Source organism: Calliopsis andreniformis, chromosome 2 (assembly GCF_051401765.1).
Source record: "Calliopsis andreniformis isolate RMS-2024a chromosome 2, iyCalAndr_principal, whole genome shotgun sequence".
Classification (NCBI taxonomy): domain Eukaryota; kingdom Metazoa; phylum Arthropoda; class Insecta; order Hymenoptera; family Andrenidae; genus Calliopsis; species Calliopsis andreniformis.
The window spans coordinates 10,886,395-10,896,387 of record NC_135063.1 but is presented as its reverse complement, the minus strand read 5'-3'; positions in this window follow the sequence as shown (position 1 = coordinate 10,896,387).

Here is a 9,993-nt window from a genome sequence, read left to right as displayed (position 1 = left end):
ATTACTTCGCGAAAGGAGCTCGAAGGATTCTCATGTCCATTAGCGCGGAATTTTTCTTATAAATATAAATAAGCGTATCTGGTCCACAGACGAACGATGGGAAAATGAGATGCAACCCCCTCGAGCTCCCTTTGCGCGGCCCGTTGGGACCAAAGATAGTACGCCGGCCCGTGAATGAATAAATTATCCAGATACGACGCTGACGTTCGACGGCTGAAAACGTGCAAGAGCGCTCTAATTAAATTTGCGAACGCCGGACGTGCTTCTGCATTACCAGATGACTAATGGCAGCCGTGTCAACCCGTTCTCGATTCGTGACGGCCCGTCGTTTTTCCGACTGCGGCGCCGTGATATTTGCGTCGGTTTCGCGAAATTTGCATCGCCCTCGTATCGACGTGTACATCGTAACAAAAATTGCCATGAGTGATTCCGTCGAAAAATCCCCGCGGATCTGTGCGCTTTACGAATTTCCCTTTTTTTTTATTTTTCGACCAGGAGAGATAGAAGGTGCTCGCGTCAATAGAAGTGGCTCGTAAATTGGCAACGTAAATGTTGTAGTAATATGCACAGCGATGCTAATCCATGTAACTCGAGGGGAACATTCGACAGAAACTTTTATTGAAATAAGAAATACGTTTTCCAAAGGATTTATGAAGTTAATGGAAAATGAAAGCAAGACACATTGTTCTATATTTCAAGCAGGACAAAAAATTCTTCCGTGAACCCTCCACGATTCAGTGGCACGATCTGTTAATCGGATAATATAGTATGGCGAATATCAAAGCTACGAAATTCGTAATTCACCAGTAATCGGATTGCATCGTTCACTGCGGAATAAGAGGAGGAAAGGTAGACTCCAGAAATTCTTTCTATGCAGTATCGAGGATTTACGCTTAATCGCATAATTGAAGAAAATTGGTGCTGGCGAATTCATAGTTGGCTTGTAATCGCCGTGGCTCCATTCACCGCAAGCCGAGCGAGATCAAACTTGAAGGGCTTCTTTAAAAAAAAAAAGAGAGACCAGGGTGTATGGAGGGTGAGCACTTGGAATCCTATAGGTTGGCCACCATTGCGCCTCTCAACGTCTGAAAAATAGACCCAATATATTTTTGTTCCCTCAGAGGCGGCAGTAACCCTTCGATGGAGAGCGACGTTATGGCGGGTACCTTCGTTCTTGAGATGGGTCTTCTCTATGTCCTGGGGGATTACTAGACGCGCCCCTACCAGCCACTATTCGCGAATGTATTGAATATAAAAGCGCCTAAGTAGACAGTGCCCCCGAAATAACATACTGCCACTCGGTACATAAAAGAGGGTGAGCGTTTCGGGTGTCTTCGACCCCTCGAGTTCGGTGTAAACGAATAATAACCACGAATTACTACGCGACCCCTCGGTGCTTTCCTACAGCCAAGAAAATATGTACACCATTTGCATTCCGCGGACACCGTATGCATCGCCACGAACAGATTTTCGAGGGGTGGAACACGAATACTGGGAATACGATTGCCTTTTAGGTTAATGGCTGTGATTGTACATGTACACGTTAAGCAGTGATACAACAAGATTGAAGGGTAGGTAATACATTTTTCTTCCTCCACAACTGTTCCTCTTTAACATTAAATATTGTTTATGAATGGTGAAAGTGTAATATCTTGAAACAGGGTTAAGCACAGTTTTATAATTCTGAAAAGGATCCTTTAATGAACAGATAATTTTCTGACTAGAAATAATCGTAGCTTATTTCTATCATTTCCTTCGTAAGGTGAAGTGCACCAAATCCCATCCTTCAAATATCATCAGAACCCAAGAATCTAATTTTGTTGCATCATCTCCAACTAAACCCTAATTACAAATTGAATTAAAATTTAGAAGCAAGTGTTTTAAAATTAGCCAAAAGCTTCGGACAAAGAGGTGTGGGTATCGCTGACGAGGCCACGCAACAATGCTCGTCGCACTGTATTGTTTAACTCGCGCGAACAATACACACCCCCGAGTTGGTTATCGTCGTTGATAAGTGGCATCCGTTACTCCGCGGGTTTATGGCAATTTGAAACATTAATTGCAGATTAAACAGAGGTCGCAGGTATACACAACGCAGAGGTAATTATGCCGCGGTAATCTCCGGCTGACCAACCGCTCACTGTGCCTGAGCCAATCCTAAACGTTGCATTGGTTTCGGGCCTGCATCCACACGGAGCTCGTTGATGTGCATCGTTCGGGTGTGTACAGATGCAGGCAACCTCTCGCATCTGGGTGTCGTACACACGGACGATTTGCTATACGTGATTGACAGTACACACGTGCCAACGTAATGGACATCGACGTTTGCACCAATCGCCGTACGTAAAATCGTAAACTGTCGTCGACTGTCTCTGTATATGACAACATGAACCTTGACGCGGGATTTAGGATCATCCGAGTTGTTCTACGAAATTGCTAGTCTGTTAACACTCCATCGTTGGTAGATGCTTTTGTAAAGGGAATAAGTATCAATAAAAGGACGCTAATAAATTCCTTAAACTTATCAATTTCGAGTCCTGCAGATTTTAAGCAGATTTCCTGGAGAAATGAATACCTGCTGAAAGCATTCATCATTCATATACATAGATCAAATACAGCCTAATAAACCAGTCTGAATCCAGAGAAGGTAAGGTGTAAGTGTTAATTAAAAACAAATATGCTTAAAAGCTGAACGATGCTTCACCGTTTCCCTCAACTCGTAAATTTCTATTTGAGTCTACTTAAGAAGGGTTTACAAACTCGAGCGATAACAAGCGACGTCGTTGTCGTGCTCGTCTGAAAATTGCGTTCTCATCGACGACAAGGTGTTTACCGTTTCCGTGATCTTGACCATCTTTTTTCGCCTCCAGGTATGTGGAGTACGACGCACCTGGTTGGGGCAAGATTACGGAAACGAGGTGTCTCAAAACAGCATCCTGTATTAACGAATTCCATTATGGGAACAGTTATGGCGAGGCGCTATCGTTACTGATGAGCTCAGGGAACGACGGCACGTACTACGACCTCTTCTCTTGGTGACTCTTCCACCTTTACCTTCATCCGACTAAAAGCTTCGAAAAGGCCGACTCGGTCGAAAGCCTCTGAATTCGTAAACACCGACGAAATTATCCTTCAAAAATGCACTTTGATTAAATCTGCAATTAAAATCAGTTAGAGACGGAGCCATCGTAAAGCTTTCCTCGTCTTCTCTGCTGTGATTCGTCTTGCGCCGACTGCAAGACGCTTCATCAACGAATGAAATTATCTGTTTAATAAAGCTACCGCCTCACGACTGAATCTGCTGTTGCTTGCTCGACGATCGCGTGCATTCGTCGTTTATTCGTCCATTCGTTTCTACCGTAAGGTGTATGAATATTTAGGAAACATGGTGCTTCGAATTATATACTCATCTTGAAAGTGCATCAAACGTGTACTGGCTCTTAAATATAAAGATGACTTGAAAAACAATATTATTATACTAGAGGATTGAAATTTGCAGAGGTGTCTATCTATTGTCTCAGTCTAGAGAGAAGGTCTTGTCTTTAAGAAGCTAAATTCAAATTACTAGTGCATAAATATACCTTAGAAATGAGTTTATTACACTCTCTAAGCTGCAAATAGATTCCCAGTGATGATTGCCTGTATTAAGGTAATTTTATTATAATTTTGTGATTCAACAGAGTAAAATTGTCAGGAAAAGGGGACTGAAAAATTAGGCAGAAACTGAAGGATATTTCTAGACAGCAATCGTCAACAATCACATAATCTTTAGTACCCTCTAAAATGAAAGTAAAGACGCGTAGTGTCCCGAGCACGCACAGACATCTCGAATCAAAACTTGCTCCCTGAACATCTGAAATCTCCCGTCAAGGTTGAAATCTCAGCGAAGACACGGAGAAATGAGAAGCATTCCAAACGGTAGTCTGGAGAGGTTCCCCTCTCGAGTTCACGGTTCGTAAACGCAATAGAACCCACGCACTCCCGATAAAGAGCGAAAGAACACTGGCAAGATTAAGCTGGTGGCGTCGAGCGGGGAAGGTTCCCGGTGATTCCGGAACACGGTGGATCGCGGGGGCGAGAGCACCCCACCATGGCGAAGAAGATAACATTTAGCCTCGGTCCCAGAAATATTCTAATCCGCCCTTTCCCGACGTTACACGTTTCGTCCCGTGCCATGGCAGCTGACGGCCTCACAAAAGTTATCCCCCCTCGCCCACCCTTCTCCCTCCGCCTCCTCCCCGTCTTTCCACTCCCTTACATCCCCCCCCTTCGTCCCCTTCGCCGACAGGTTCTCCTTCTCTTTCTTTTCCTCTGGTCTTCTTCCTGCTATGTCAGCTGAAGCGTTATGCATCGAGGCACGGGCAGCTCTCTCGCCTTGCCGAGCAACAATGAAGGGATTTATTTTATAAACACGGGGATATCCCCCCACGATGGTATTGTGCTGCCCAACGAGAGCGGAGAAAATGGGAGAAAACGGCTTGAAGCGGGGAGAGTGAGCGGCTGAATGGAGAGAAATGCGGTTCCCGTGACTCACGTGCCACTTCACGTATACGCTCGCTCTTCCTGAGCAACTCGGCCACGATGGAGCACTCTTTTAACCGCCCAGGCAACTGATCCGAGGGTAATCCCATTTCGGTCAGATCTACCGCTCGATCAAAGGTGAAGAGATTACAAATTTTTCAGGCCGGGCCGCGCCATTCGCCCCTGAAGGATAGAATTCTCGATGAATTTCACTCGATTTGAAACGTCTCGAGCTTTGATGCACTGTGGGAGGAACGAACGCTGAACGTGAAAACTGGAACCTCTGTGAGAGCGATTCTCGATGGGTTTTTAACATTTCACACGATAGACTGCTCGGAAGTTAGAAAAGTCGGAGTTAGATTCAGTCTGCGAGGTGCAATTTAATTTGTTTAAGACGTCACTGACGGGTTCTAGTTAATTCCCATCTGTTCTATGAATAATAATTTTTTGAATAATAGAGGGTGATAAATTCAAAAAATACAATTCTAAAGAAAACTAGTTTGGTGTGAAGTATTTTCAGTGAAAATTCTATTTTACAATATAATTGGTCAATGATCACAAATTTTGAGAGGTGACACATGCTAAACTAAGACGAGATTTCGCCGTGTCTGACTTTGAACTTATTCCACTGATTTCTCTGTATCCGACTTAGAACCTATTCTACTGATTTTTCTATGTCTGTATCAAGCCTCATTCTACTTATTTCTCTGTATCTGACTTGGAACTTATTCAGTTGATTTTCCTGTGTCTGACTCAGGGTTTATTCTACTGATTTTACTACATCTGCTTTGGGACCTATTCCACTGATTTTATTATGTCTGACTTGACATAACTTGTAATTCATTACTGGTTTTAGAATTTCTTCCAAATTCACATGATGTAATCGAGAAATGTGTCCTAATACTTTTGAACGGTGGTGTATGTTATTCAAAAAAGCCCGCAGAATATATACATGCAACGAAGAATGATGTAACTTTTCCCTGGCCTTGAACAAACAAGTTCCACAGCAAGCCTATTTAGCACTGTCCTCTTTAAGGCGAAAGAAGTGCCCCTCCACGTTGAACGCTTAATTGCGCGACCTTTCCCGAATCAGCTGCTTATCTAGCGCAGACAATTGTACCGCAGCCACGTGTTCGAAACTTGAAAGCTTAACTGCGGCCGTGGTGCCGAGGATAATCTCGTTTTGGCAAGAGCAACTCCCACGCGAGGTCGCAAGTTTTTTCCCGGAGTAACGCCAGGCTTGTGTCTCTGGGACCCGTCCCACTTCCGGCGCGTGCCAAATGAAACGCTGTGGACGTGCGCGGTCACGAACGACCGCAAGCGTGAAAAATCGCCAGCTTACAGGCGGAAAGCTGGTCGGACCAGCAGGCCGCCGTTCGAAAACGATCTCCGTCGGCTTCGACGACCGCTCGAGGATCGATCGGACGCCGATTCGACGCAATTAACGCGGTAAAACTGAAACCCAATATCCTCCGTTCCCATCCGAGGTTGGTTCTTTTAATTGACGAACGCGTACTCCTATGAACGTCCCTCGTGGAGACAATGCCGGATATCGAGCGAGCGATCTACTTTAACAGCGAGAAAAGATCCTGCGAATGACGCGAAAAGAGAAGGATTATTAAGTTGTCAGGGAAACTGAAGCACCTCGGACGTGTCCACTTTCCTGTGCTGTCGGCTGGAAGAGGTCATTGAAATCCCACGGATAACCGTAATCAAAAAGTATCACGGACCTTGGTTGTGGGCGGAGAAAAGAATGGACGCGTCTTTGATGGGGTGGAGCTTGATAAATGCTGGAGATGTAGATTGCTTCAGAGGGTAGGAATTTTAATTGCTTGTGGAATATCTTCTTACACTTTGAATGGGATGAAATAAGCGTTTAATTTGTTGAATAAGTAATATAATATTCTTAATCAGCTCATACAAAGTGCTGCGTGGAATATATCAAAGTTAAATAAAAGCTACTATTTTTATTCGTAAAAAATTATGTTTATTCGCTATGCCTCAAGACTTTCTTAATTTACTAAGTACCGCTTTGAAGACTGTAACCTGTACAGAGTTTCTCGTTGCACCTGAAGATCGTAAATAATAGCAAAGGGACCGACTGAAAGATACCTAATCATCGGATTGATTTCCACTTACCACAGCAACTACAATACCTCCAGAAAGAATAATAGCTCCTTGATAACACCGTAGCGCGTTCCCCCCGTGATTTATCTATCAAACAATCATTCCCATCATTTTTCCCCGAGTCTCATTACCGAATCGCGGTTCAATATTTCACGAGCCAAATCACAGCCGTAACTGTGCCATCGGAACAGCCCCGTTGCCCTATCGAGACGCAGAACTATTTGTCTTCCGCGAAGTCCACCATTCCCCTGTACTGTTTCGGACTCCCATACGTCCCTGATAAATATTTCAATTGCACCTGACCCGAGATACGGTGAAATAATACCACGGTGGCCCGCGTTTTCCAGGTTCTCCCCGGTTTTTGCCCTCCTCGCGGCTTCATATTTCATCGTTCGGTGACGTGACTCGCGGAACCTGCCGGTCGGCTGCAGCGCGCGAGAAAACGAATGTACGTAGCGGTAAGATGAAAATCAGAAAGCCCTGTGTAGGAGGCAGCGAAGGGGAAGGAAGGAGTGGAGGGCAAAGGAACGAGGCAGCGCGGAGGAGGGCCGCCCCTCGGATCGTTAATAATAATTACGAATTACCGTGTTGGTCTAAAGCCGGGTCGCGGGGGGATTGAAATCGCCGCAAATGTAAAGTTATGACGAGGATTTATAACGAGACCGTGAGTCGGTGGCCTGGCCGATCCCCGCGAGGCGTAAATTGCGCGCTCGCGAAAGAAAGCCCGTACTTAAACAGCTCGCCGAGAAATTATATCGGGCGCAACGCGTTATCCGTAGTTACGACTCTCGAACGTTCCTGGTCGGATTTCTCGAGGAACGACGACGGGGGAGATAAAAAGGAAACGGCGTGGGGGGGAGAGGGCAGCGACGAGCAGCCGAGCGTACGCTCGCAAGAGAATGCTGGATCCTCTTGGCCGTTTCGCCCCTCCGCGGGGGGTAAGTGGACAGGAAGTAGTCGTGGCTCGTTTATCCGTCGCTGACGTTGTCTGGGGCAATATTTTTTAATCCGACAATCAGCGAAACGAACGCCGGTACCCTTACCCGCCGGCGGCCGTTCCGCTTTAACGTCTACAATTTCCAGCGATGACATTTTCCGCGAGTGTGCAACGGATGCAAGCAGATGGAGTTACAGTTTTATGGGGCCGGGTTATGGCGGTAGTTACTGGCCGACACGCTGGAAAACATTCGTCGGGAAGGGACGTGAGCTGTTCGTTACGTGCTGCAAGTTGTAAGCACTGTGCGGATACCATCGCTGGAGCTGATTAAAAAGCTTCAAAGGAGAGAAATGGCCAGGGGGGAGAGATTGAATGCAAGACGGTTATGATTACTTATGCCTTATCGATGCATTTGATCAGAAGTAATGTCTGAATCTATATACGTGCACGCGTATCTTGTATTAATAACTGCGCAACGTTTATCAGCAGAGATTTACGATTGCTCCTTGAATATTAATTATAATAGTAACGTACTTTTCAGGATGATAAGTTATTCATGGTGTAATAATCGTTAAGTTATTAAAATATGTATAGTCACTAGTATGTACGTATATATTTTAAAATAAATGGGGAGCAACGCAGGGGGTACGCAAATTTTTATTAAAAAATTCTTTACTTTCGAAGGTTCTATTTCCTGAGACTTTTTATGCTTTATTGCTCCTATTTTTAAAAAGTTTTATTAAAATTGAGCTCTACACGGTGGAATTTGTATTTTTGATAAAAGAAATTTAAAATAAGAGACCTTCCTCTTAAAAAGCGAGAATAATGGTGAGAACACTAAATTTCAATTCTCTTTACTACGTAATTTTCAATTTAACTTCTCTAAATATTTCTGAATTCACAATCGTGAACCATTTTTCATTTCCCGTGTACAAAGCACCCAGTGACACAGATCAATTGGAAAATACTAGGATTTCCTGTCTAATTTCAAAACGTGTCAAACACTCGCGGGAAACCAGTTCAAGGAAAATTGTCACGCTATACCTATATCTTCGATCTGTATCTATAACTGTCCGTTCCAGCATCGATTCAACGGGTGGAACCAATTATTCCGTGGTGCACCAGTTGCAGTGGAAACTTCAGCGTCACGTGACGAAAGTTGCGAAACTCCCGCGAGGAAATTCCTGGCCCACGAATTCAGTGACTTTACGTTCCCTTGATCCTTCAGAACTCCGCGTCGGGGATTCTTTTCCAATTTTCCTTCATTGAAAGCTATCGGTCTTCCCAATGGCGCAGCGAAAAAAAGGTGGTGGGTGCGTTCAAGCGAAGAATGAAAGAAATTTTACGATTCCCCGGTACTGTAACTCGACATCGCGTGAAGATTCGAAAGGCAGAAACGATTGAACATCCACAAGGGGAGCGGGAATAATCGAGAAATACACTTAAAAGGACGTCAATCCAAATTCCCCATTTCCTGAAAAAAATGTCGCCCTTGGGTCACTCCGATTTCCACCGATCTGTCGGCGTCGTTCGAAACGCGATGGTCGTTTGATTTTTCCACCCTCAGCTATCAATTAACCATGGAAAGTGTAACGAGGAGTCGAGAGGATACGATCGCAGAGGAACCGCCGAGAGTTTTGCCCGCACGTCAGTTAATTGAATTATTAAGGCTAGTCAGGTGTGAAGGATAGATGCTTTCGGGTTAGCTAATTGTGGTGTCGTTAATAATGGAGTCGATTCACCGAGTTGCAGTTCACCACCGTCCACGGGGTGGTGGGGGTTAGCCGAGAAGGGTGAAGGGGTTGGAAGCGAGGAGGTCTATGGCGTTGAGTGCTCTCTGAATAAACAAATACCGAAGCGTACTCATTATTTACGACGGTACCACGTTGCGGAGTCCGCTGCGGACGCCTGACGGACAGGCTCGGTTGGGCGTATATCCGGTTTGTGGTATAAACGGGGATGATTTCCGGTGGTCCTGGCTACCCTTAACTCGCGGCGGTCACCGATGAATAACCAAAATTTCTACGGGCCCGCGGCCTCTTCTCTCGTCATCGCGAATTTTTCACCGCGCAGCGCCTCGTCGACCGTAAAAATTCGATAGGAAGTTGTTTTTTCAGTCGACGATACCGCGGCGGGCGATATTAAATCGGTGATGGATGCCAGAAAGCGTCCGTAAAATCTGGGCCGTCCATTTGCTTTAACAATTCAGTTAAAGAGGATTACTTCCGCCGTTTATTACTCCAGGAGCCATTAAACAAAGACAGAAACTCAACGGGGAAGAATGGAACGCGCACTGACGATGAACGATATTCCGTTCCTCCGTGTTACGAGTAGTTCCCTCCATCTCCTCGTTCGAATCGTAAGGAAATATCGAAAATATGGGAGAACTGTGCCGCTATGGCATAGGT